Genomic DNA, 27,536 nt, shown 5'->3' on the forward strand with positions numbered 1-27,536 from the left:
ATAAAAATTAGACACAAATCTTTTTTTTAAATATAACTACTTACAATTAAATTACTTCCCAAGCTATTCCCCTATAAACACACAACCTACTACAGAAAATAATGTAATAAAAGTAACATATTTATCAATAATCAATTAAAATAAATTACCAATTATATTTTATTTAATTACCAATTAATAATTAATTAATAATTAATTATAAATAAATACCAATACATAAAATAACATATTAAATTAATTATAATTAAATTACTCCACACCCTATTCCCCTATAAACCAACAACCCGCTACAGAAAATAAATGACTAAAATTAACATATTTATCAATTAATCAATTAAAATTATTTACCAATTATATTTTAATTAATTAACAATTAATAATTAATTAACAATTAATTATAAAAAAATACCAATAAATGAAATAACATATTAAATTAATTATAATTAAAATACTTCCCACCCTATTCCCCTATAAATCCACAACCCGCTACAGAATTATATTACACAAAAATTAAACATTAATATTAACTTATCCTAAATTCGATATTTTTGTTGTCTATATTATGTCTAATCGATATTATGTCCATTCTATATTTTTGATTTGATATTATGTCCATGCTATTCGATATCAAAATGTTCTAGTCGATATTTTGGTAGTTTATATTATGTCTAGTCGATATTATGTCCATTCTATATTTTTTACTCAATAATATGTCTAGTCAATAAAAAATACTCGATATTTTGACTCTATACCCACACCAACAGCCTGACCTGACCACTTGTAACTATCATCTACAGCTCTCCAATCCTACACACAAGTCAAAAAGTACTTTATTCGGTTAAAAGAGACAATAACCATAAAAGCGACAAAATAAGAATTCATTTACAGTGAATATTACAGCAATTTTTATCTGAGGCGAAGGAATCACAGTTTTTACTAAAAACAATTAAGAATCATCCAAACATATTGATTTTCGCAATTTAAAAACATGTTTAAAAAATTCTGATAATGATACAACAATAAAAAAAGTGTCAATTTTTTGTAATTCTAAAAACGCTGGGCGGCATCTATTTATATTCATATCTTTAAGTGCAGGGACAATACATTTTCTACGAGGCAAGGTATAAAATTTACAAAAAAATAAAACATGGATATCCGATTGCAGAGACAATTCATTACATGGGCACATACACAATTCTTTCGACCAAGAGTTCATTTCTGGGAATGTCAATACTCTAAAAAGTATATTAAGTCTAGAACGTGTTAAAAAGAATCTCTCATGGTTTGAAATGACAATGCATAAATATGGCTGTAATTTACCTCCAGTTAAAATAAGCTGATGTGAGCAGACCGTCTTTTTCTTTATTTCTTCTGACAGTCTTTTTTCCCTTAGGTATTCCATACACATTTGTTTCAATGATTTTCGCGATATGTGTACCATTGTCAGTGGATCCTCATAATATTGTAAACAATCAATTTCTGTCTGGAAGGTCTTAACATAGTTTAACCACTTAAAATCACTCACATGTTCAAGTTTTAACACATCCTAAAGTATGGCACGATTTACAACACACTCATTTACAGTCCATACCCTGTGCCACAGGGTATGGACTGTAAATGACTGTGTCCTAATTATATCAGAGATATATGGCTGCCCCAGCTCCACGTGGCAAATAATGGTTGCAATACTTTCGGGTATGGACAAAATGTGCCGCATAAACTTGTTTTCCACTAACTGAATCGATTTTATGTTGGAATACCCCCACAGTCCTGATCCGTACAGAGCCACAGATAGACACGTTGCATTATAAATACTTAAAATCTCTCTTATTGGTTTCTTTCCCAGTTTTTTAAAAAAACTCTTTAAGGCCATTATTGTCTTTGAGAACAAACCAGTTCTTGCTTTTATTACTCTGGCCCAAGAACCACTCTCATGAATCAGAATGCCTAAATAAGGAAAAGTGGACGTATGTTCTAAGGGAGCATTATTTATAAACATCGTTTTCATTTGTTTCTTTGTTCATGGTCCACAATTCATGGTGAAAGTTTTGCTGCAGTTAATATTTAAATCCAGGCTGAGCATAAAGTTGTTAAAGGAAGTTAACAGTTTTTGCAGGGCCATGGGGGTACGGGCCATTAAAACAGCATCGTCTGCATACAAGAGCGCAGGGATAGATCTTCTCCCCACCTTGGGCATTTCCCTGCACTCTTGTAGGAGACGAGCCTCTAGACCATTTATGTAGATATGGAATAAAAAAGGTGCCAGGACGCACCCCTGGTGTACACCACGCCCTATTCCAAATGATCTACTACATTCCCCCCCTTTTCCGTAACGAACAGTAGCAGTTGCCCCTGAATACAACTCCCTCAGAAACCGAATAATCGGTTCTTCCACCCCCAGCCTTTGCAGCAATTCCCATAGTTTGTTGTGGGATACACAATCAAAAGCCGATGTAAGGTCGACAAACGTAAAATATAAACGCTCCCTTTTTATCGTTCTGATTTCTGCTGAACGATAAATACATTTAAGCCCTGCTCAATGGTTCCTATGCCCTTTTGGAATCCAAATTGAAGGTCGCTTATTACCCCGTTGTCCTCTGCCCAATATTGTAGTTTTTCTGAAATAACTCTACCAAGGATCTTTATCGATGAGTCAAGTAGGGATATTGGCCTATAACATACACAGTTTTGCCTATCTCCCTTCTTGTAAATAGGGACAATGATCAATGTATACCAGGACAGGCTTAAACCCCTTGCTAAGGCTGCATTAAAAAGCTGTACCAGAATGGGACCCCAAATGTCACTGTTCGCTTTGTACAGATCCGCTGGGATCCCGTCTGGACCTGCAGCCTTTCCACCCTTTGTGGCTTTTATACTCCTTAGGACTTCGGGGAGAGTTACCCCCAGATTTTGTACATCATCCCCTTTCTCATACACTCTGTACAGTCCTATTTCAGGAGTTTCCTCTAAAGACATGTAAAGAGTGGAAAAATGAGCATCCCACTTATCTTCATTTATCGCAATTTCAAGGCGGGCTTTGGTATTATCGCAAAGGAATGGGGCATTTACCACCCTCCAGAAAGCAGATATATCATTAGATTCTGAAGCTGCACATAAATCTTCCCAGGCCATTTTCTTTATGGCATTTTTCCTATTGGTTAATGCCAAATTATAACTTTTTCTTAAATCTCTTATTAAAGAGAGGTCCCGGGGCACCCAATGTATCGCGTGTTTGAGCTCAGTCAGGGCCTTGCTACATTCCGTATTAAACCATCTTCTGTTATTCTTGCGCCCATTCTTTAACTCCACCCTTAGACTATCCTTAATAAAGGAAGCTATAATGTAGAAGTGTTCTATTATATGTTCACTCAAGGAATCTTCACCCAGGCAGACTCTAAAACTATCTGTGCAGGCATTCACCACTTTAGCTAAAAGTTCCTCTGGGGCCACCTTACTCCACTTGAGTGTGTACCCATTTTGCCTACCCAGGATAACATCCTGAACTTCATGGGTAGGAGGCAGATCTTTTTGCCATACCACAAATGGAGTATCCATCTCAAGAATTTGAGGGAGATGATCACTCATAGGTGAATCCAAAATCTTATATCCACTTAATTTGTGGCCATAGCTATTTGAACAAATAGTAAAATCAATGGTCGACGCTGCTCCTCTACCAATAAAGGTCAGGGCAAATAGTGTCGGTTGGTGAGCCACTTCATTTGCATATCCCAAATCACAATTAAACAATATCTCATTTAACAGATCCCCAATTAGAGTATGGTCAAAATGTGTGAGATTAATATCTTGCTCTAACATTAGACCACAGATGCCACACAATTTGGCTAAACCATCTATCAAACAATCAATCTCTTCATTTTATGAGCGCCCTACCTACCCGTGAGGGTCTCAATGCGCTGGGGGGGTTGGGGGGGGATGCTGCAGATTTAAAATCCAGGTCTTGAGAAGTCATCTGAAGGCCAGCAGGTCCTGGGTCTGTTGTAGCCTTGTAGGGAGGGTGTTCCAGGTCTTTGAGGCAAGGTAGGAGAAGGATCTGTCACTGACGGTGTTTTTCCAGAAGTGAGGGACTGTGGCAAGTGCGAGATTTATAGAGCGGAGGCTTCGGGTGGGTGTTTAGAAGCTGAGTCGGTGTTATGGTATGCTGGTCCGGCGTGGTTAGGAGCTTTGTGTGAGTGGATAATGAGTTTGGAGGTGATCCTGTTGTTGACAGGGAGCCAGTGGAGGCCTCTCAGGTGTGGTGTGATGTGGGCGTGTTGGGGAATTCGACCATCATACGTGACGAGGCGTTCTGGATGCATTGCAGCCGTCTCATGAGTTTGGTTGTTGTAGCTGCATAGGGGGCATTCCCGTAATCCAGTGAGCTCGTGGAGAGGGCCCAGATGACTGTTTCTCATGGGTTTGAGGTGATCTATTTGAAGATCCTGCGGGCATTCAGAAGGTGTTGAAGCAGGAAGCTGAGATGGCGTTGTCCTGCTTGGTCATGGTGAGGGAGGATTTGAGGATGACCCACAGGTTGCGTGTGTGGTTGGTGGGTTCTGGGGCTGTTCCTAGCAATGTTAGCCAACAGGAGTCATCACAGGCTGAGGTGGTGGGGCCGGGGTTGAGGTCTTCTGTTTAGTCAGAATTGTGCTTCCGCCTGCTGTACTTCATCCATTTGGCAACGGCCTTCATTCCTCTGTGGAGGTTTCCTTTGGCAGTGTGTGCTTTTTTGGTGAGGGATATGATCAGCTGTGTGTAATTGGCGTAGGAGCTGATGTTGAGGCTATGTTGTAGTGCAACATGGGTGAGTGGTGCCATGTGGATATTGATCAACGTCGGGCTGAGGGATGATCCCTGTGGGATGCTGCGGATGGTCTCAGTGGTCTTGGAATAGAAATGTAGGAGGCAGAAGCTCTGGGCACTGCCGGAGAGGAAGGATGTGGCCCAGGCTACGGCAATCTTTTGGATTCCGGCATCATGGATGCGTGCCGTTAGGGTGTCTTGGCAAACTGTGTGGAAGGCTGGTGATAGGTCCAGAAGGATGAGAGCAGCTGTTTCTCCTTTGTCCATGAGGATGCTGATGTCATTGTTGGCGGTGATGAGGGCGGTGTCCGTGATGTGGCTGCTGCGGAATCCAGACTGGGATGGTCCCATGATGTTGTTGTCTTTGAGGTAGCGGCTCAACAGTCTGTTGACGATCTTCTATGGGACCTTTTCTGTGAGGGGGAGATGGCCCTGAAGTTCTTGAGGTATTTGTGGTCCGCATTTTGTATATTCACTAAGACGTTGATCTCAGCATTCTCCCAGCTCCCACTGAAAGTAGCTGTCTCGAAGGAGATGTTGATTGTTTTTGGGGGAAGGGGTGCGCTGGCTTAGCTGGATTTGTTGAAAATGTTGAGAAGCCATGTGTCAGATGGGGATCCAGAGTGGATGGAATCCATGGTCCTGATGGTGTCTTCGTTGCTGCCGTTGTACCAGGCGGTGAGGTAATTTTTGTAGGTGTTGGTCTAAGGGGGGGTGGACTCGTTTGTGTGGTGGGGGTAGCGGAGTGGAAGCTGTTGTGGATGTCGATGATCTTACGGTGTAAGAAGGTGGACAGTGAGTCACACAGGTCTTGAAATGGTGCTATGGCATTGGTGTTGTAGGTGGGAGTTGTGAGTTCAATCACGATGTTGATGTGATGTTTGCTGTTGTGTGCGTTGCTGTCTAGGTTGTCCTGTTGGCGGTCCTGATGAGTTTTTGGTGTCTGCATGTGGCGCTCTTGTGAACGGTGTAGCTTTATGACGTTTGGTTGCGGAGCCAGCTCCTCTACAGCTTCCAACAGGTGCCCTTGGAGATCCTGAGGTCTTTGGTGAACCATGCGGCTATGTTGTTGTTGTGATAGGTGGCGGCGATCTTGAGTGTGGGGAGGGTGTTGGCGCAGTCGTTGATCCACTGTTTGAGCTTGATGACAGCCGAGTCGTGGGTAGGTGTGGTCGGCGGGTGGTCCCAGGGCGAGGGTGGCGGTCAGTTAGTCCACGCACCCGCAGCGGCATGGCATGTGCTGTGTGCGGGGTGGTGTGGTGGGTTTACTGAAGATGAAGTGGAGGCATATGTGGTCTGTCCAGTGGTGTAAGGTGGTGTGGTTGAAGGAGACGTGTGGAGTTGCGGAGAAGATGGGGTCCTGTGTGTGTCCAGCGGTGTGGGTGGGTGTTGTCATGAGTAGTTTTAATACGAGGTTGACGAGGTTGTCGTTCATGGCAGTGGAGTTTGCGTCGTTGTTGTTCTCAAGCTGGAGGTTCATGCCCCCAAGGAATTTGTAATCCGTGTAGCCGAGGGCGTGCATGCTGATGAGGTCAGGGATGGAGTTGATGGATTGTGGTTGGGGTCCCGGTGGTCTGTCGATGAGTGTTCCTCTGAAGGTGTTGTTGGCGTCAGTGTGGATCTGTAAGTGCATGTGCTAGGCGGTGTGGAGGGTGTCGTTGGTGTTAGTAGTGACTCTGGGAGTGTTCAAGTGGATGATGGTGATTTCTCATCCCACTCTGTTGGTTCGTTGTCTGCAGGAGATCTTATAGTCTTCAGGGATGGCTATGGCAATGTCTGTTGATGAGGTGGTGTTCAGCCTGGTCGACGTCAACGACACCAGCCAGCCCAACTACAGCAAGAACCTCTACACAGGTATAAGTACCAGACTCCAGGAGTACTTGTGCAACTCCAGGGTGCATGCATACACCTCATCCTCAACATACCCTGCTACTGCCACATGACCATCCACCTGAGATACCTACAATAGTCCCACAGTCAACTGCAGGTTCACCTTCATACTCCTCAGCCACACTCAGTAGGTACTCCAAAGGCCCAGGCCAATTAACTAATATGGACGTCTACCATCCAACACCCCGTTGCCCGCAGTCCGTCCTGCCACCCTTAGCCTGGGCACCATTCATGACATCCACAGTACAACTGCATGCAGCAGATAGTTCTCATACCTCCAGACACAGATCCTGGTACTCCCTCCGTGGACACCTACATATTACCCATGATCTGTACACCTCCTAGTGACTCTTCAGTACCTGTCTGTAATTGCAGTATTGCAAGCCAACCCCCCTACTGCATTTTGTAACCATCACAGGTGTGTATTGCCATCCATGTATGTAGTTGTTTGAATATTGTGACCTATGTGTGTCCTCAACCAGACTCAGATCCCAGTGTGTGGATGGCTGCAGTTTGTTCAACATTTTTTACATGTCCCCACACATATGTTTTTGTATCTGGGTACAAAACGTCTCCACCACTGCGTATTATGTTATTTATTTTATTTTGTGATCTTGTGCGTGAAACGTGAGTAGGTGCTGTACAAAAAGTGGGGGAATCCAAAGTTCACAGCTGGAGATGTGATGCCTTACAGTTTGAGTCAACAGAGTCCAGGCCACAGTGCTTGGCATCATTTGACACACTGCGACCAGCAAGTCCATGTGGGAGAGTCAATAAGGTGATGCTGTTGCACACAAAGGCAAGATGCCAGACCAGGTGACCTGGGAGCTGTGCATAGCCCACTCCCTCTCAACGTCTTAGCTGTGGACGACCCACCTTCCTTGGGGGACCCTCACGTGCAGGCCTTGACGATGCCTGGGACGCTCCATCAGACAAATCCTCCTCCTCCTCCCTCCCTGTGTCTGGTGTTGTTCTTTGCCTTGATGTTTCTGGCCTGTTGACACAGAGAGGGTGCTGCATGTTGACAGCAATCTGACCGAGTGATTGGCTTATTTCCCTATGCACCGTCAAGAGCTCATCCAGTCTCGCCTCCATCCATCCCTGGTGTCGTTCTTGACTGGCATGTTGCTCGACCTGAAGACTTTTAATTTGGTTGAGGGCCTCCACTACCTGGCTGAACTCCCTGGTGCTGGTATGCCTCCATGATGTTTTGGAGTTCTGACATACCGGGCCCTGCAGTTTGCTGGTCAGATTCTCGCCTCCGCCTTGCGCCACTCCCACCACCCCTGACAAAACGAGCCTGACCAGCGCTTGTGGGCACATGGGATCGACGGGACCCATGAGTGATGGCAGTGGTGGTGTTGTCTGCCACTTCCTGGGTGCTCGGCGAACCTTGTCCCTCATTATCAGACTGGCTCTGTTGTGGATTATGGTCAGGGCTCCGAGCTGTCTGCTGGGATGTGGCGGGAATGGGTGTGGTGGTTGGCACAGATGTGTCTGATCCAGCTGCTGCATGGGTTTGGGATCCAGAGGGGCCAGGTTTGTTGGGGTCAACCACAGTGTGTTGAGAGGCGTCACTGTTGGTGGGGTCAAGGTCCTGCTGAGCCTGGGACTGGGATCCATCTCCCCCCTGGTTGTGGGTAGTGTCCACACATTGCCCTGTGGGTGTGAGAGACAGACACTGTTAATGCACTATCATGCGCCATCCAATTTTGTTAACCATTTTCGTTAGCACTGTTCCACCTGCTTTGTATTGTTGCCATGGTTCACTTGTGTATGGGTATATTGTTGAATCAGATTGACATGTGCTCAGGGGTCATTGACATGTTCGGTAGTGTTTACGCTGACTGCCACAACCATTGTTGTGGCTTGTGTCGCCAGCACAACACACATCCAGCTGCGCTCTTTGTGTCCAAATCTGCACAATGCAGCGTCAATCCTTACGCCTGGTTCAAGCATGCACAGGGTTTAAATGCAGCATGTTTATGATAGAGACAAAGGGGAAGTTTTTCTAATTTCAGTCAGCAACTTTTGTGAGCTGTTGCTGTGGCGTGACGGCCACCCACTGCCAACCCCCCTGGACCAGTACACCTACTTGTGGCACAGGGCTTTAGAACATGGCACTTCTCAAAGATGCATCACCTTGTCAATGCACAGGTCCATGGTGCTATTTAAGTGCATCCACAGCGTCCATAAGCTATGACTACAGCATTGTGTGAGAGGCACAATGGACTTGTGATTCTGCACTGTGCTTTTTTATCTTGGATGCGTCATCAGTTCAGTATTTGTTTTGTTGTGTTACATGACAATTGTGACAGTGGTGCACTCCATTGCCTGTCCCCAGAGGCTCTGTTTCTGTAAGGGGTGTGTGTGACAGGCCATGCTAGTAATTTGAGTGTGATTTGCAAGTGGACGTCCCTCGTGGTGTGTCTGTCCCCCCATGAAGCATGCTGCCATGGCGGTGGTTGTGAGTTCCTGTGCAGGATATCTGACCTTGTACTGGTGTTAGTGTTTTCACTGGTCACAGGAGGGCCTTGTGCTGCCTACACCAGGGCCCAGTGTCAGCTATCTTTCAGCACCTTCACATTCCCTCTGCATTGGCATTGTGCATGGGTTTGTACCTGGGCCATATGGGATGAGTGCAGCATCCTAGCCTATACCTTGCACCCTCTCACCCTCCACCTTCCATCTTCTGGCACTCCCCTTGCACCCACCCCCATACTGTTAGGCACTGCTGGAAGTGAAGTCCTTTGCACCCACCCACATACCACCCCCATACTGTTAGGCACTGCTGGGAGTCATGGCCACCCACCCACACACCACCCCTATACTGTTAGGCACTGCTGGGAGTCATGGCAACCCACCCCAATACTGTTAAGCACTGCTGGGAGTCAAGGCCACCCACCCACATTCCACCCCCATACTGTTGGGCACTGCTGGGAGTCATGACCACCCACCCCCAGACTGTTAGGCACTGCTGGGAGTCATGGCCACCCACCCACATATCACCCCCATACTGTTAGGCACTGCTGGGAGTCATGGCCACCCACCCACATACCACCCCCATACTGTTAGGCACTGCTGGGAGTCATGGCCACCCACCCCATACTGTTAGGCACTGCTAGGAGTCATGGCCACTCACCCACATACCAACCCATACTGTTAGGCACTGCTGGGAGACATTGCCACCCCCATACTGTCAGGCACTGCTGGGAGTCATGGCCACCCACCCACATACCAACCCCATACTGTTAGGCACTGCTGGGAGTCATGGCCACCCACCCCCATACTGTTAGGCACTGCTGGGAGTCATGGCCACCCACCCCCATACTGTTAGGCACTGCTGGGAGTCATGACCACCCACCCCATACTGTTAGGCACTGCTGAGAGTCATGGCAACCCACACCCATACTGTTAGGCACTGCTGGGAGTCATGGACACCCACCCACATGCCACCCCCATACTGTTAGGCACTGCTGGGAGTTATGGCCACCCACCCCCATACTGTTAGACACTGCTGGGAGTCATGGCCACCCACCCACATACCACCCTCATACTGTTAGGCACTGCTGGGAGTCATGGCCACCCACCCACATACCACCCCATACTGTTATGCACTGCTGGGAGTCATGGCCACCCACCCCCATACTGTTAGGCACTGCTGGGAGTCATGGCCACCCACCCACATACCACCCCATACTGTTAGGCACTGCTGGGAGTCATGGCCACCCACCCACATACCACCCCATACTGTTAGGCACTGCTGGGAGTCATGACCACCCACATACCACCCCCATACTGTAAGGCACTGATTGGTGTGCTGTTCGTATTTGTTGGTGCGGCTGGCTGATACATGACGTTTTCGGGGTGGGGGTTCGGGTACACTTTATTGATTGGTGTGCGGTTCGTATTTGTTGGTGCGGCCCGCTCATACGAGACGTTTTTGGGCTGGGTGTTCGTGTACGCTTTATTGATTGGTGTGCGGTTCGTGTTTGTTGGTGCGGATCGCTCATACGTGATGTTTTCCATATGAATCATGCTTCAGGCGCGACTAGGTTTGCCCGTACAAATCACGTACTCGGTCCCCGGTCTGGATCGTACTTGTTTGGTCGTACGGCAAGTTTACAAATCGTACGGTTTGGGTTCAGACGCCTTTTCGTATGGGTCTTCCATTATGGTTCGTACGGTTCGCTGATATTCGGACGTATTTACGGAATACGGATCGTACTACGCAGTTCTGACGGTCTTTTTCCATTCGTACGGAGACAGCTACGAATACGATTCATACGACGTTTTTTTCTCCCGAATCGGAATCGGCCCCTATGTGTACCCCATGCCTAGGCCTTTGTTTTTTTCCCCAATCGCATTTTCAATCACTACCAAGAAGGCGCTGTCAAAAGATGTATGAGTGTGGAACTGTAGTTGTGCTAGTGTGAGGCTAGCGAACATGATTTCACATGAGGCAGTCGAAGGCCCCCACTTTAAGTGGCCACGTATAGATTAATCACTTTATGGACAGGCTTCCTGCCATGCCATGCCATAAGTATGCATGGAAAGAATGCTTAAGACCAAATACTACTTGAGGCAATCTTTTGACAAATTACTGCTCAGCATCCAAGCTTATTTGTTGAAATGAGGTCCACATTTTTTACAGATAATATTGTTCGTCCAGCAATGTAACAATACATACTAATAGTCCTTAATAATGTCCTTGTTTTCTTGGAGAGAGTTGGCCTTACAGGTGTTGTTGAAATGTTGAGCGCTCAATATACCTCATTGGGATGATCCCAAGGACCTATCAATTAAAACCATATTCATACAAAAATGTGCGATAAAAGGAACATATTGACATAGAAAATGGGCACACAAAAGTGTGGCAAATATCCATGTAGTAAATTCTAACAGTACCCCTGACCTTACGCAAACATACCAGGTTTTACAAAAACAGCCAGATGGAAGGCATCTGTGTCTTTTTAAATTCACACCATTCTGTAGAATGTAAAAGACCAGGGATACCCCTAGGTCAGGGGTTCAAATGAATGGACATGCCATAAGTGCAAGGATTCATCCAACTCTAAGGAGACAGTCACAAAGTGCGAACAAAGAATCAATGGTAGAGGCCGGAACCCTGACTTAACTGATGTAGGGTGACTCTGGGGGCACGTAAGGGAGTGCAACTAATCAAGCAGGTAAATGGATCTGCCGTTTTCGGCCATTGGACAGGCTATATGGACCTTCTAAAGACATGAACTCATAGATGTCCCAATAAAATACAATAAAATATAATACATTAGAAAGACTTGCAAATTGACTGAAACAGATGCACAGTGGTTCTAGGGGGTATCATAGCAGCACAGTTGCAATAAAAAATAATTTGTCATGAGGCAGGAATGCTTAAGCTGAAGGCTAATCATAAATTGGCTGTTGGATAGAAAACTTCACATATAGACTTTGCAAATGTTTGGCATTCGCGGAAACAGTAATACAATATATGACAAAGGAGGCCTGTATCTTAACTAAAGCAATTGTAAGACTTTGGGTGAGTGTAAGGCCATCATGGTTGGAGTACCATGATGACCTTACACCCACACAAAGGCGCAATATACATAGGATAAATAATGAAATGAAATGAAATGTGCCGAACTAATATAGTGTTTGTGCAAAATTTAAAACATATTTGCAATAGCACAGTGCAGTCTCCATATAATATATTGACCATGTTGGTGTAATTACTGACACAGACATGAAAGTATAATTGAAACCCAATCAAATTACACTTTTTGTCTAAGGTGTTCAAGTTGCGGTTCACAGTGTTGAACTGTTGTGCACGCCTGGGCTTAAGGGACTGGAGCTGTCTTTTCATGTTGCCACCTCATTGGTCATTTTCAATTTTAGCAAAGATGGTCTATCTGAGATCAGTTGCAGTGTGACCCATGTCTCTGAAGTGACTGACCAAGGAGGCAGTCACCATACTGCAGTTTATGGGGTACATATTTTGTCCTATACATTTTCTAATTTGTCTGGTTGTCAATCTATATAAGTGTTGATCGGAAGCTGGCATATATTATCTTTTCACTGCTGCAGCAGGAAAATAGTTTTAGTGTGTACTCCCATTAATAGTGATTTCAGTTGTATTAAAAGTAGGCAGACAAACAGAGCAATCACCCATACATGTAGTGTCCTACTACCTCTGCAAGATTCCTAAGTGCTCTTAGAGTTGGTTTTTCTGTGCTACATCTGCTCTGAACTGTGATTCTCTTTGGTTTCCTTAAAGGAGAACAAGGATTCATCTATTACTAACGGATCCAGTAAGTGCCAATGCTTCTTTTTGGTGCTGCAAATTCTATTTCCAACTGGACTATACATAATGCACTTTTGAAGGCCTTTCTAAATAGTGTTTTAGGGTAAATTGTATGCATTGTCAAAATGATCTGGATGTCCAGCACATTCCCTCATATACATTGTTCTCATTCACTGTATGTGGATGAAAGCTTTGAAAATGTTAAAGGGTTCTGTGGTCTGTATACTTGGTATATAGGCTCACAATCATTTTATCATCCTCAATGAGAATTTGTAAGTCCAGAAAATGTATTTGTTGTTACCTTCTCTACGTGGTGAAACATACGTCATGCGATCTATTGTTGAAGCATTTTGCAAACATCTGTAGTCTTTGCCTTTAAGTTTTAAAGAGAAAGTGTTGAAAATATGGATATATTCTGGAAAGATGGTCTGACCGAGGCTCCCCTTCAAGTATACAAATATGCATCAAAAATGTCAGATTTTGGTGTAAAAATATTGATGCATCTTATTAGACATCTCATATATTAAACGTGCCATGCATCCTGTTAACAGTATTTTTGTAAGATAAAAAGAATTAGTGATGCATTTCATCAACATAGTTCAGATATTCATGCATATATTACTGTCAAATATTGTTACCTTGTAGAATCACAGCTGACTATAAACAATACAAATACAAATTAGCACATCAACATATTAAAATGAATGTATTTATTTATTTATTTATTTATGTATTTATTATGTTTTATAGAGCGCAAACTTGACCTGTGAGGGCATCAGAGCGCTTTACATGGTATACAGTGTTACAGATAAGAACATTTTAGTGCAGAAATATACAAGATCAACATGTAAGGTTACAATCACGAAGAAAGTTTGTAATTGCTCTGGACCAATAAGTTCTCTGTGTAGGGAGTTGGTGATCTGGGAAAAGTGTTAGTCTTGGATTAGTCCGGCAATGCAGTGGTTGCGTGTATGGCTTAGACAAGGAATTTACCCATGAGAAAGGTTTTGGCCTCGCTTTTGAAACGTGCTAGAGAATGAATTCTTCTGATGGAAGGTGGGAGAGAGTTCCAAATTCTTGGTGCTGCTCCGGTGAACGCCCTGTTGCAGGTTCTATTTTTCTGAAAGGAGGCAGGTTGGAGTAGGAGGTTTCTAGTGGACCGGGAGTTCCTGCTTCCTTCAGATAGCACTAGTTTCTGTGCCAGATAGGCGGGGGAGTTTGTGTATAGGGCCTTGTGTGTAATGCATGCAAGTTTCAACGTGAATTCTGGCCTCTAGAGGGAGCCAGTTCAGTGCTTTCATGTGTGGCGAGATGTGATCGAACTTCCTGGTGCCTGTAAGTAGCCTGGCGGCCGCGTTGAGGCAAGCTTTTAAAGGCGCTAGGGATTTCTTGGGCAGTCCAGTGAGGGTGAAACAGCCATATTCCAGTCTGGAGATGACTAGTGCTTGAACTGCAATTTTTAGGTCAGGAGCATCGATGAAAGGTTTCAGCTTCCAGAGGTAGCTCAGGTGGAATCTGGCTGCTTTAGCCATTGAGTCAATGTGGTCTCGCATGTTTAGGTTGCAGTCGAGGATTATGCCCAGGGATTTGGCCGAGTCCACAAGGGTTGGTGTGCAGTTCAGGGCTGTGATGGTCTTGGTCCAATTATGAATCTCTGGGTTGGTTTTTGAAGGGGAGATTATGAGAAATTCTGTTTTCTTTGCATTAAGTTTGAGATGGTTGTTGGCTAGCCATTGAACGGTAATTTCCAGGGTCTCGTTCAGGCGGAGGATCTCCTTGAGCGAAGAGATATTGATGTAAATTTGGGTATCATCCGCATACATATGATAGGAGATGTTGGCAGTACGGAGAACTTCGGTGAGTGGCTCTAGGTAAAGATTGAAGAGGGTGGGGGACAGGGTTAAGCCTTGGGGGACTCCAACCGTGCATATGCTGTAGAATGTAGTATTGGGTTTATTCGCTCAGTCTTTCCCTGACACTTGGTGTACCCCATGCCTAGGCCTTTGTTTTTCCCCCAATCACATTTTCTATCACTACCAAGAAGGCGGTATCAAAAGATGTATGAGTGTGACACTGTAGTTGTGCTAGTTTAAGGCTAGCCAACATGATTTCACATGAGGCAGTCGAAGGCCCCCCACATTAAGTGGCAACGTATAGATTAATCACTTTAAGGACAGGCTTAATGCCATGTTATAAGTATGATTTCCAAAGTTGTGATAGTGTTTTTGTAGAGTAGCCAGGATTCAAAAAAGGAGCATTGCAAATACACAATTCAGGTGGGGCATAATATTATTCTTTATTGTTTGTACTTTTCCCCAAGGAGACAAATTAGTTTGCTAACCACTGAGTGATATCGATCTGTATTCTGTCAAGTATGGGACCAATGTTGTCTTGAATTATGTTCTGAAGTCCCCTGTTTAAGTGGGTTCCTAAGTATTAGAGGTTGTGAGAGAGACAGCTGTGTGGGGAGTCTCCAAGAGAGTCTTGAGTTATACCTGGGGTGAGAGGAAGCACCTCCCTGTTATCTCAATTTACGCAATAACCAGAGACTGTAGAGTAGTCTGATATTCAAGCTGTTAAAGCCAGGATTACTCTGCGTGAGTTTGGGAGCATGACTAATATATCATTGGCATAGTAGAGAGCCTTTTGCTCTCCTCCTGTAGTCTGTGCTCCCCTATTATGAAGTTCTCCATCACTGCTGCTAGTGGTTCCAATGCCATTATGAAAAGGAGGGGACAACTGGAGCAGCCTGTCTGGTTCCTCGAGTAATAGTCTGAGACAAAACAACATGGCATACTACTGGTATTTAAATATAGCCATTTGAGTTTGGTAAGAAATCCCTCCTTCTCCAACACTCAAAACATGCTGTGCCATTCCATTATGTTGTATTCAGTGGGGTAGCCATCCAGGCATTGCGCTTTGCCAGCTGGTAGGGCATTTATGTCTTTGTCAATTTCATTGGCTGCAATCTCCCTCTTAAGAGTTTGGGATAGGTCTGGAGGCAGAGTAAGCAGATAAACATGTGAGATAAGCCAGTCCTCCTTCTCTCAAGAGTCAGTATGCTCTGTATAATGACTGATATATCTTGTGAAATGTCTCTAGTATGCCGATCGAATGCTTCACGAGTACACCATGGTTACTGAGCATGACTGGGATGGTGTGTTGTGCCTCTCTTTCCCTGATTTGTTGGGCTAAGAATTGTCCTGTTCCCTCCCTCTCATAGTGATGTTTGCAGATGTGAAATAATGTTTTTTCCACATCTTATGTCAGTATGGCATTATGGTCATATTTTGCTTGCAGAAGGAACTGAAGTGTCTGAGGTGTGGTGTGCTGTGTTGCTTGTGTGTGTTTGTGAGGTTTTGCTTTTGTCCTTCACTGAGGATTTACTTTTGGTTAGTGTTTTTCCTCTGCTGGGTTGAGTCCCTAGGCAGTCTTCCCCTGACACTGGTCTTTCCAATTGTCCACAATATTTGTGCAGAAGAGACAGTGACTTCATTGGCTGTCAGGTATGAGGCTAAGTGGGACTGGAGATGCTTCTTATCATAGTTTGTAATACAATACATGGATTCTCCAAGTCCCAGTGAGTAAATCAATACACGTTGTGATAATGTTGTGATCATATATACTGCAGCATACAATGTCACTGTGCATAACTTTGGGTAGAAGAGTAAGAGATACCAAGTAAAAGTCGATACAGGTAAGAGTGCTATGGGCACATGAAGTAAACATGTAATCTCTCTCCATGGATGCTATGGTCACCATATGCTTTAAAGGAAAAATCCTGTATCAGGTCTCGTAAAAGGTGTGAGTCCTTGGGGTGGTGTATTGTTTAATGTTGAGATTTGTCCAAATAGGGATCGGGCACTAGGTTCCAATCACTCACACTAAGAACTTATTATGGGGCAGAGAAAGGAGCAATCTAGTTATCTGCTTAAAGAATGTGATTTTGTTACCAGTTGGGGGCATGTACAGATCCTAGAGTCAGGGTTTGATGATGTACCTGGAGTTTTATGAAAATGTAATGAACGTCAGGGTCCAACAGGGACTGTGTTGACCGGATAGGGAGATCCCTGCAGATAAATATTGCCACTTCGCTTTTTAAACTAAATCCTGTTTTTGTCAAGGATAGCACAGGGGGAAGGTTTACAGGAGAAATATATTGTCTCCACACAGTCTCTTTGTAATTTTTTGGTGGTCTACAGATCTAAGGTGGGTTTGTTGCAAGAGGACTTTGTCTGGAGAGAGAGATTTAAGCTATGTGCGTGTTTGCTTCCTTTTATTGTGCGTAATCCAATCATATTCAGGGATACTACCACTAGGCCATTGGTAGGAGGCATGCTTTATGACGGACGACATCAGTATTTATTACAGGTAAGATGTTAGCTAAATCGGGATTATTTGAAGAACTATGGATAGGGCGTAATGTCCACACTGCAGTGAATTCAATGTGCTCCTGTTACTATAGGCATTAAAACATAATACTAGGGTAGATTGTTGTCGTACTCAGCCAGGGTCCTCAGATAAGAAGGCCAAATGAGAAGGAAGTCTGGTACTTAAAGCATATCTTTAGTTGGGTGAGCAACTGGAGGTCCTGGGGAATGAACGGAACAGGGCCCCCTGCCAGACCAAAGTCCAATGACATGTGCCCCTTCAGCTGTATGGGCAGAAGAAGGGTTAGGGGTGGGAGAATGGTGAAACATGTGAACAGATGTCCTTAATTACGTGAATTAATCCTGTGTAATTTAAATTTTACCCAGACCTTTACAGGTTTTTATAGTTTTAAAAAACTCTGATTCTTTTCTTTCCTCTCAGCTCCTTTTCTATCTTCATCCGCAATCAAGCCCACTCTAAGCTATAGTTGCTGATCCCTGTTTGTCTATGTAGCACTGCACTCTGATCCATATTTCCAATATTTTTTAGTCTGCAGGAGGGAGCTACCCCTTCTATTTGCCTATTAAATTGACAAGCCATGCTCTTTCCTTGAACCTACTGAATTAGCCATTCAAACTTATTTCCTTCTCTTACATTCACTTCTGCTCATTTCATATTCTATTCTTTTAAATATACTTGTTCTGCAGCCATAGAACGTGCCTTCAAACTCTGTTCTACTATTTGTAAGGCACTTTTTATGGTTGTACTGTAAAGTGAGAAGATACAGCTGCTTGAGTGATAGATACAAGTACTAAAGTAATACATAAACAAATAAAGACATTAAAACATACATCATTATTATTTAGATCTTACCTGTTGCCTTCTAGTTCACAGACAAACTTGATGCATGTAGTCCAGTCTTTAGTTCCTGGTTCATTGTTCAGGGATCTTTCAAAGTAGCGCAGATTGGCTGCACAGTAGTCTGATACAATGATCTCTGTGAAGGCCTCGCAAGAAGATAAATGCTGATAGATGGTTGGTCCGCAGCCTATATCTAGCAGAAGATTTCCTTTCACACGTCCTTGAAGAAAGAGTAATATGATAGTTCAGCATAACTTGCGCCAAGTTACTCATGTGAGACATTGGAATATACCATCTGCACATATTTAGATTTTTATTTAACAAATGTGCCGGTTTGTAAAATTTGCAAAAGAAAACTAAAATAAGTAATTCAGTAGGATGCTGCTTGAGTCCTATGTACATTGACCATGGGAACCACGTCTGGGCCTACCAATCACACTTAGGCATGGCATGAAGCAAAACAAAAACATGATGTTGGAATGCTTGATGCTTGAATTAATCTCAGTCACAGGTAATTACTCTGGCCAGTAATCCAGTCCATACATTGTTCCCACCATGCCACGTCAAACAGGAGCTATTCATATGAAAATCAGCCTTGGCCCTGCTGCAATTGAAGCAGTCGAGCCTGAACTACCAGCACAGGTCTCAGGATGACATATGTGGATGGTGGCAGAGTCCACCTTTAGCCACTGATTTAACACTGGTAAATCCCTGTGATGCAGCAACAAAACCAGCAGCTCAAGTGAAATGTGAGGCCACTAGAAGGCACCTGCAGACCCTGCCCTCTGTTCTGTGCCTCACCCCTGGACCCTAAATGGAGCTGCAGTTCAAGGGTGAGGTTTACATTTAAGCCTACTGAATGATAATGTTGTGTGACACGCAATGGGTAGAATGATCTTGCATGCTTCTTCTGGAAATACTGGATCACCCTCTTTATCCTCAAAATATCTGAAGCAGAACTTAGGGATGAGAAAAGTGTGTTAATTGATGGCTTGCATACATGTGTGTGCCGTATTAAATTTTTGCAATTGAATGTCAGAAGGGGGTCGTACAATAGGGGTAAGGGCATACTCGGCATTACCTGCAAGAAAAAACATGTGATATTTGCTTAAATGTCACATTGTTGCAAACATTTGATATAGGCTTGCATGATGAGGTGAAGTTTTGAGTGAATACATTCGTGAATCCATACCTCTGGGATACATACTGTTCCAGAGTGAGTTACTTAAACCTAATCAGTTAGCCGTGTGCCACTGAAGTACCCAGCCACAAATTGCCAAGCAAGAGCAGACAGATTGCACATTGATGAAGTGCCTGTATTGTCTTTCGTGGAAATTTTGTCTGCTCTGGAAGAATGGCTGAAGAGCCAGATGGGTTCAATTGAAGGCACCTAGGACCCAAGTGAATGGGGCAATGGAATAGAATTCAATTGCCAACTGTTGCCTGTTCCCAAGTGACTTTGACATTTTGAGAAGCTTTTTTTTATTAAATTTGTACTTTATTGCATATTCAACAAAAGCACACAGCACTCTTCGCCCACAACCCGGAGGCCGGCGGCAACAGTAAATAGTATCCGGTACAGTGTTCAATAGCATCATACACAGCCGTAATGCCAGCATCCCGGAGGCCTGGCGGCGCAGTCAGAGAAATTCTCATGTATGAACAGTGCTGCCATGCAGCAAGAATGGAATGGACAATCTGTATATCGGAACCCAGAACCGTAGAGTAAAGTGCAAGTGCAGTGCAGCTAGAGTGACTGAGCAAAAGAAGTCCTGAAGCCAATAAACTATTTCCGCTAAGTAACAGTACAATAAAACCCATACTCAAACAAACCCCCAACCCCCCCAGCAACCGACCTACCCGTACATGTGTCCACCCACCCACCTGCCATATCTGCAATGTCTAAATGCTAACACTGTGCCTACAGCCAGAGACCATTAGGCCCCTTGTGTGCGAGTGTTTCCACTGAAACAATCACCAAGGACTACCCTCCCTGTGTAACCTCCTCGGGGGCACCCACCCCCCAGAGCACAGCCAACAGCACCAAGTGACCAGTGACCACCTCTCAGAAGGAAGCATTCAAACGTGTAGTAAGTCTCTCTTCGTCGCCTCCACCCCTCCCTCCTGCAGCACATCCAGCTCCTCCCCTTCAGGGTCGGACTCCCCACCTTCCTTGGCACACAGATATTCCCTGTATAGACCCCAGAAATTCTTAGGGCGACTCTTCGGGGGCAGCAGTTCATTATAGACCTCTGACTGCATGCAGCAGTACAGCAAATCTACCTCCCAACGCCTCTTAGTTGGTATCGGTCCCCTCATCCATCACAGTGCAACCAGGCGTTTGGCAGTCAACAACGCAATATCCGCCAAGCGCCGCACCACCACCGGCAGCAGTTTGGAGAAGCCCAGCAGCGCCAGTGCCGGGCACGGCAGGACCTCCATTCCCAATATCACACTGAGGTCCGAGAATACCCCCCGCCAGAATGTATAAATGCTAGGGCAGGTCCAGGCCATGTGTAAAAAATCAGCCGAGGGGAAGTGGCACCGCTCGCACTCCGCCGAATCCCTCAGTCCGTATCTGTGCAGTGTTTCCGGGGTGTAATAGACATGCTGCAGATACTTAAAATGTATCAATCTATGTCTGCTATTAAGCGAAATCTTTCTAGTATTCGTGCAGCAGTACTGCCACATCTCATCCGTGACCGTCATCTGTAGATCAGTCTGCCATGCTAATCTGGCCTTGGAGAGCGGGTACAGCTTGTGTCGGTCCCCCAGTTTCTTAAGGTTCGTGACCAACTTACTGGACGAGGGGTTTTTGAAAACGTAGGTGAGCTCCGGCACCTCCAGGGGCTCCGACATTTCCGCGCCCAGTATCGCCTGTAGCGCACCACGGACCCTATGATATTGAAAACTGTGCAATAGCGTCTTCCCAGGACGGGATTGTAGGACCTGTTGCAGTGTTTTAACAGTACCCTTCAGGAAGAGATCGCCCATCTTTTCTATGCCCAAGTCCCGTAACGCCATAAGGACCCCCTTCTCTGTCAGTGGAGTTAACCACACTGCCCATTCCACGCGCATGAGGGGCGAGTACAGTAGCTCGCTCTCCCTCGAGTGGACCAGCTCATGACAGGCATGGTTCGTAGCCGCAAAATAATCTAAATTCCCAACCCTACGGTCAACAGGGCAGCATATTGTGGCCGGGAGCTGGGTGGGATCCGCAAAGAGGCATTCAAGTTTCACGTGTGGGATACCGGGGTTCCCATGGACCCAAGTGTGTAGATGAGCCCCCTGCGCTATTCTATAGTACCGCTTCAGATCCGGAGCCCCCAGTCCCCCTCGTTCATAGGGGAGCATTAAAGTCTGCCATTGGACCCTAGGCTGTTTGCCCCCCCACGCAAGCCTGATAAGCGTCTGCGTAAGCTGCCGGAAAAATGCCTTTGAAAGCAGCACGGGGATATTAGTAAAAAGAAAAAGAAACCTGGGGAGGACCACCATCTTCATAATCGCTATTCTGCCCATCAAGGACAACGGCAGCCTGCACCACACTTCCACATTATCCACCAGTCTAGAGTACGCTACACCATAATTCTCGCGTACCAAGGTCTCGGGATCAGTGTGGACACGTATCCCCAAATAGCGAATCGAGTCTGTGGTCCACTGCAACGGGTACTCCGAGTCAAATGGGTGGGTCACCGGGGTCAGGGGTAACGCCACGGACTTGTCCCAGTTGACCCGCAAACCAGACAGAGCTCCAAACCTCACCACTTCCCGCAGGACAGACACCAAGTTCACTTCCGGTTCCCGAACATATAGCAGGGTATCGTCAGCATACGTCGATATGCCGATCTGATAGGTAGGAAAGTTGATCCCTTCAAACCCATGGTATTCCCTGATAGCGCATGCCAGTGGTTCCGCCACTAAGGCGTACAGAAGAGGGGAGAGGGGGCAACCCTGTCTGGTGTCTCTGCTGATCTCAATCGGAGCAGTGACCGAGTTCCCTATCTTCAACCGGGCTGTCGGCTTGTAGTACAAGGCTCCTAGCATCTGCAAAAAAGGCTCGCCCAGCCCATACTTACGTAGGACCCTGAGCATGAATGGCCACTCCACCGAATCAAAGGCTTTTTCCATGTCCAGGAAAATAGCGACAGCCTTATTCTCTTGTAGGACATGCTGTATGGTGCCTAACACAGTACGGATGTTATATGTCAAATTCCTAGCGGGGACAAACCCAGCCTGTTCCGGGGCAACCAAGTCCGGGACCAGGAGAGCCAGACGCGCAGCCAGGACTTTCGCGTACAGTTTGGCGTCTACATTAATCAGGGAGAGCGGCCTATACGAGCCACATTCGTTGGGAGGTTTCCCCGGCTTCGAAATTGTAATGAGAAGTGCTTCCCTCATAGATTTCGGCATACTACCCTGTTGGCAAATGTCATCGAAAAGCAACATCAAGTGTGGTATAAGTTTATCTTGGAAAGCCTTATAGAAAGCTACCGTAAGCCCATCAGCCCCCGGAGCACTGCCTGACCTCATTCCCTCGAGTGCCTCCGAAATCTCTTCTTTCTGGATCGGAGCCATAAGAAATTCTCTCTGCCAATTGGCTAGAAAGGGCATATCAATATAGCTCAGGTAGTCATCTATTTCCTCCTCTAGGTGACCTGACCGCGTTCTGTACAGTTCAGTATAGTAAGCGTGAAATTCCGCCAGTATATCTCCTTCCTCCGTGACCACCCCACCGCTAGATGTTAGTAATTCCTCAATCACCAATGGCGGTCTACTATTTCGCATGAGTTTAGCCAGTAGGGAACCAGGGCGGTCTCTCTCCCCATAGGCGCGTGCCGTGGCATATTTCCCCATGTGCTGTATTTCCCTGTCCGCCTCATCATGGAATTCTGCTAGTAAGGATTTAAGCCTCTCATCAGTGTCAGTGTCTCCTGCACACCCCATTCGCCGTTCCAGATCAGACAGCTGCGATTCTAAGTACTTCAACCGCTGCCTGATAGCTTTGAGCACCCCTGAGTGTTTGGCCATCGTCATACCTCGTATGTACACCTTGAACGCATCCCAAAGAACCTGCACACTATCCACCGACCCCACATTAGTCGCAAAGTAAGTGTCGATGTCTTCAGCTAATTCCCCTCTGAAAGCCTCATCCATAAGTGAGTATGGGGGGAACCTCCAAGTGAACGGGGGATTCTCCTAGCCGGCGCCTCCAGCAGTATAAGCAGTGGTGAATGGTCCGACAACGTGCGGGGCAATATTACACAACCCTTCACTGAATTAAGGAGGGAGTGGGAGGCAAACCAATAATCAATTCGCGTGTGTATGTTATGATAGGCCGAGTAGTGAGTGTAACCTCCCTTCGCCGGATGTCTATGGCACCACACATCCACCAGGTCAAGCTTCACCATTTCCGCCTGCATAATCAATGCCGAGGCCGCCGGGCTTCTGGAAGTGCCAGACGACCTGTCCAGCTCTGGGTTCAGCACAAAATTGAAATCAACCTCCCCACAGCAACCTGGAACCCTCATACTGTCTGCTTAGATCCGCTAGAGAGGAGTAGAAGTCAGGCGTATCATAATTGGGGCCATATACATTCACAACCATCAGATCCTGACCTTTCCCTACACAACGTGCAATTGTGTATCGACCCTCCGGGTCCACAACCATCTGCTGTAATTTCAATTGTGATTTGGGATTAGCCCATGTAAGCACACCCCTTGCATGCGTAGTAAACCCCGCTGCCACGCAATTGCCTCCAAGCCCTCTAGTCAACAGCATAGGGCTGGATAGAGGCAGGTGTGTCTCCTGGAACAGTGCAAGGTCAACCCGGTGTCGCTGTAAATATGCCAGTACCTTCCGGAGTTTACGAAAGTCGTTCAACCCTCTCACATTCCAAGTCAGCATTCTGATAGAGTTGGGGCCACTCTCTGACCCTAAAACCTCAGCGTCCGCCATTGCAGAGTAATGAGTGTATTGAACTCGCGCAGTTGGAATCGCAGACACAGTCCCGTAGTAGGCCAAACAAAACCCTCCCCCCAACTGTCCCCATTTGTCATATTCAACACGTTCAACAAAGGGATAAAAGAACATCCACCCACCCACCCACAGCCGACCATCCCCTACCCAGTCAGACAGGCCCCGCCACCACCCACCATCCCCCCCCCCGAACTACCAACTGACTCTACAAACCCTAAGGGCTCTCAAAGGAGCCAAAAGCCGAAAGCGCAGGGGCAGAGGTTCCCAGCCAGACAACAGCACAATTGGGTCCGGGACCTTAAACTTCAGTTACTCCTCCACCCCGCCCCCGACCAACATTCGGCACCTTCGCCAGCTCAAATCCTCATAGTCTAATAATGAAACTCCCGCACGCGGGAGGGCCTTCCCCACAGTAACACACGGCCAGCAGATCGTGGTGCCAACAAACTCCCCGGTACAATCAAATTAGTTCAGGAAGTAACCAGTAAGATCTCACCCCGAGATTGTGTCACTAGGCTTGCATCGTCTTACAAGGGCCAGAGTACGATAGGGCACAGTCGACCCATAAAGGAGGCCGGACTCCCGGTTACTCCTGGTCGTCCATGTTAGATGCAGCATCAGCGTCCTCTCGACGACTCCTCGGACTGTTGCTCTGTTCCTTGGCCCACTCCTTCAGAGATTTTTTCAGTTCCGTAGGGTCGGTGAAAAAATGTGAATGCCCCTGCCTGTTAATCCGGAGCCTCGCAGGGTACAACATGGCATAGTCAAGCCCAAGTTCCCTCAATTGTTTCTTATATGGGGCGAAGCGCTTCCTTTCCTCCTGCACTCTCGCTGTGAAGTCCGGGTAGAGAGAGATGTTCATGCCCTCGAATTGCAGATCTCCTTTCTCCCTGGCCAGCCGAAGCGCTATGTCCCTGTCTCGATAGTTCAACAGCTTCGCAATAATCGGCCGCGGTGGGAGTCCTGGTTGCGGCTTCGGCCCCAGCATGCGAAGTGCCCTCTCGACGATAAACATAGGGGAGAAGACCTCCTCCCCTAACAGGGTCCGCAGCAGCTTCTCTACGAACAGCTCCATTTTACCAGTGTTGGTAGACTCCGCCACCCCAGTAATGCGAACGTTGGAGCGCCGTGAGCGCGCCTCCAAGTCCTCCGTCTTGTCCTGAATGACTTGGAGTAGCCTTCCGAACTGCTTGCGATCTTTATCCCATTCTGTCTGGGCCTCCTCTGCCTCCGTCAGCCGTCTCTCCGCCATATCCAGCCGTTCAGCATGCTTATCGGCCCTCTCGGCCATGCGGTCCATCCGATATGTCAATGCATCAATTTTAGTACCAATCGCCGCCATGCTGTCTTGCAAGCCTTTTTCCATCGACACTAGCATTCCTCGTATGTCCGCACATAATGAGCTGTCGGGGGCAGCGGGCCGCGGCGAGGTGTCTGGGGCCGGTCCTTCAGCTCCTTTCGCTTTCCGTTGATCAAACGACAGTTTGGGCTGGGTTCTGTCGCCCTTCCCCATGGCGTTCCTGGTGGTCATCCGCTAGCAGTACACCACCAGCGGATGGTAGGAGGGCAAACAGGAGACACTGAGGCAGTGGGCGCCACAGGGCGAGGTGTTACGCAGCAAGAAATGCGCCCAAAATGGCGGCCGTCCGCACGATAGTGCGAGTAGGCCCAGCCACCAAAAAGGTACACCGTCAAGCACTCTTCCGTAACCACACCGAACCAAGACCGGGCAGACGGGTCACCACCACTCCGGGTCACAGCACACCTACGGTCCCGCAGCTGTCTGTAGGTAGCGAGGGGTCCAGGCACAAGCAGCTAGGGCGTCCTCCCAGCAGATCGGCGGCCAGCCAGAAACTTCCTCCAGCGGCTAGGATCACCACAAACACCAGCACGTCTGCCCCATCCAAACCTTCACAATCGAATGCCAGTTCACCACAACACCGCCCGGAGACAGGGCGTAGTAGCGCCGCTCAGGACCAGTTGCTCAGCAGCAGGTTAGGTAGACCGGCCCCGCTTCAGTACAGCTAGCCGCACGTAGTGTGACGCAGCACGGGCCGCCCCTCAGGATAGTCCGTGGATTACGGCCTGGTCCGTCTCCGCACCGTCCTCCGAGCAGCAAAGCTCCACCACACCGGATTTTGACCGGGTAAAGAACCCCCACCGGGCCAGAGCATAGGTAGGGAGTCCGCCGCAACTTTTAGAGCTGGTTAGGTGCCAGAAGGATAAGTTTGACGGAGTTTAATGGGGCTCAGGCGAGGAGCTCAACGCTCACACGTCTTTCATGGACGCCGGCAAGCTCCGCCCCCTCCGACATTTTGAGAAGCTTATTCCCTGCCTCCACTGATCTCTGTGAGGGAGCCTTATGTTACTAGTGATTGCCACTGTAGGGTGAGTGATTTTACTCCAAGACTTGGCTGGAGTAGAGTTGAGCCTGTTTTGCCGGTAGTACCCTTGTGGTAGATGTAAGTGCAACTTTGCTGAATAGCAATTGTCTTATTCTTTTGTAGGTAATGTTTGATTGGTGTGCATTCCAGAGCTCCTCCTTATTTCTCCCTTACTCCTCCAATTTCATAGTAGATATTGCCCATGTTCCTACAACTCTCTCTTGCTCCTCCCACATTTACATCAAGAACATATATCTTTATGTGCAGAGACCTTCACACTTGTGTTTGAGAATCCTGCCTGTCAGGATCAATTAATAAAGTCATTTGTAAGCATGTGATGTAGTACTACAGCAGTTCTCCTTCAAGTACACAAAATGCATTTGAGAATTGGCTCCAAAATGTCAAACTATTTATTGTGAAATGACCCCTCTTTGAATTGGTCCTATAAGGGAGAAGGCCGTTTTAGAGCACATACTGGCTCAAATTAAGCACTGACCACAGAAGTCAAATACTATGTACCATTCAGTCCTTGGTCTAGCTAACTAAATGTTCTGTTCTTAATAGTGGCACCTTCAATTTTCTGTCCTTTCGTAGTTGTAGAAGGATAGAAGCATATAAAGTGCTCTTTCTATGAGACTTTTATAGGTCCATACCATCACATTCTTTTGTCACACTTGTCATGGGGTAGCTATGTGGGTGAGTTGTTTCGAGCATATTCACCTTCATGTTTGCACAGCCGTAGTTAACAACCTCATATTTAGCCCAGTGTGTTTCTTAAAGTTTGTGTCTTTTAGGTCAGTTTCATATTCACAAAGCCCACATTTGCTGTTCAGTCTACCGAACAACTATTACTGCATAGGGCACGGTCAAAACAACATTTGTCAGATGTGCCCCTTTAGGGTAAGCTTTTGTATCAAAGAGCTGCCCCCTGACCTTTCTAACTTGTATCGCTC

At 46.4% G+C, this 27,536-nt stretch overlaps 1 pseudogene across 1 annotated transcript in view; it reads right to left on the reverse strand.

Moving 5' to 3' along the window:
- LOC147727667 (nicotinamide N-methyltransferase-like) overlaps positions 1-27,536 on the reverse strand; it is a 57,068-nt pseudogene that overhangs the window by 24,161 nt on the left and 5,371 nt on the right. The window contains exon 2 of the transcript XR_015309505.1: positions 18,236-18,443. The product of XR_015309505.1 is annotated as a nicotinamide N-methyltransferase-like (transcript). The remainder of the gene's footprint in view (positions 1-18,235; positions 18,444-27,536) is intronic.

The sequence above is a fragment of the Lissotriton vulgaris genome, chromosome 3_1, assembly GCF_964263255.1.
Source record: "Lissotriton vulgaris chromosome 3_1, aLisVul1.2, whole genome shotgun sequence".
NCBI lineage: Eukaryota > Metazoa > Chordata > Amphibia > Caudata > Salamandridae > Lissotriton > Lissotriton vulgaris.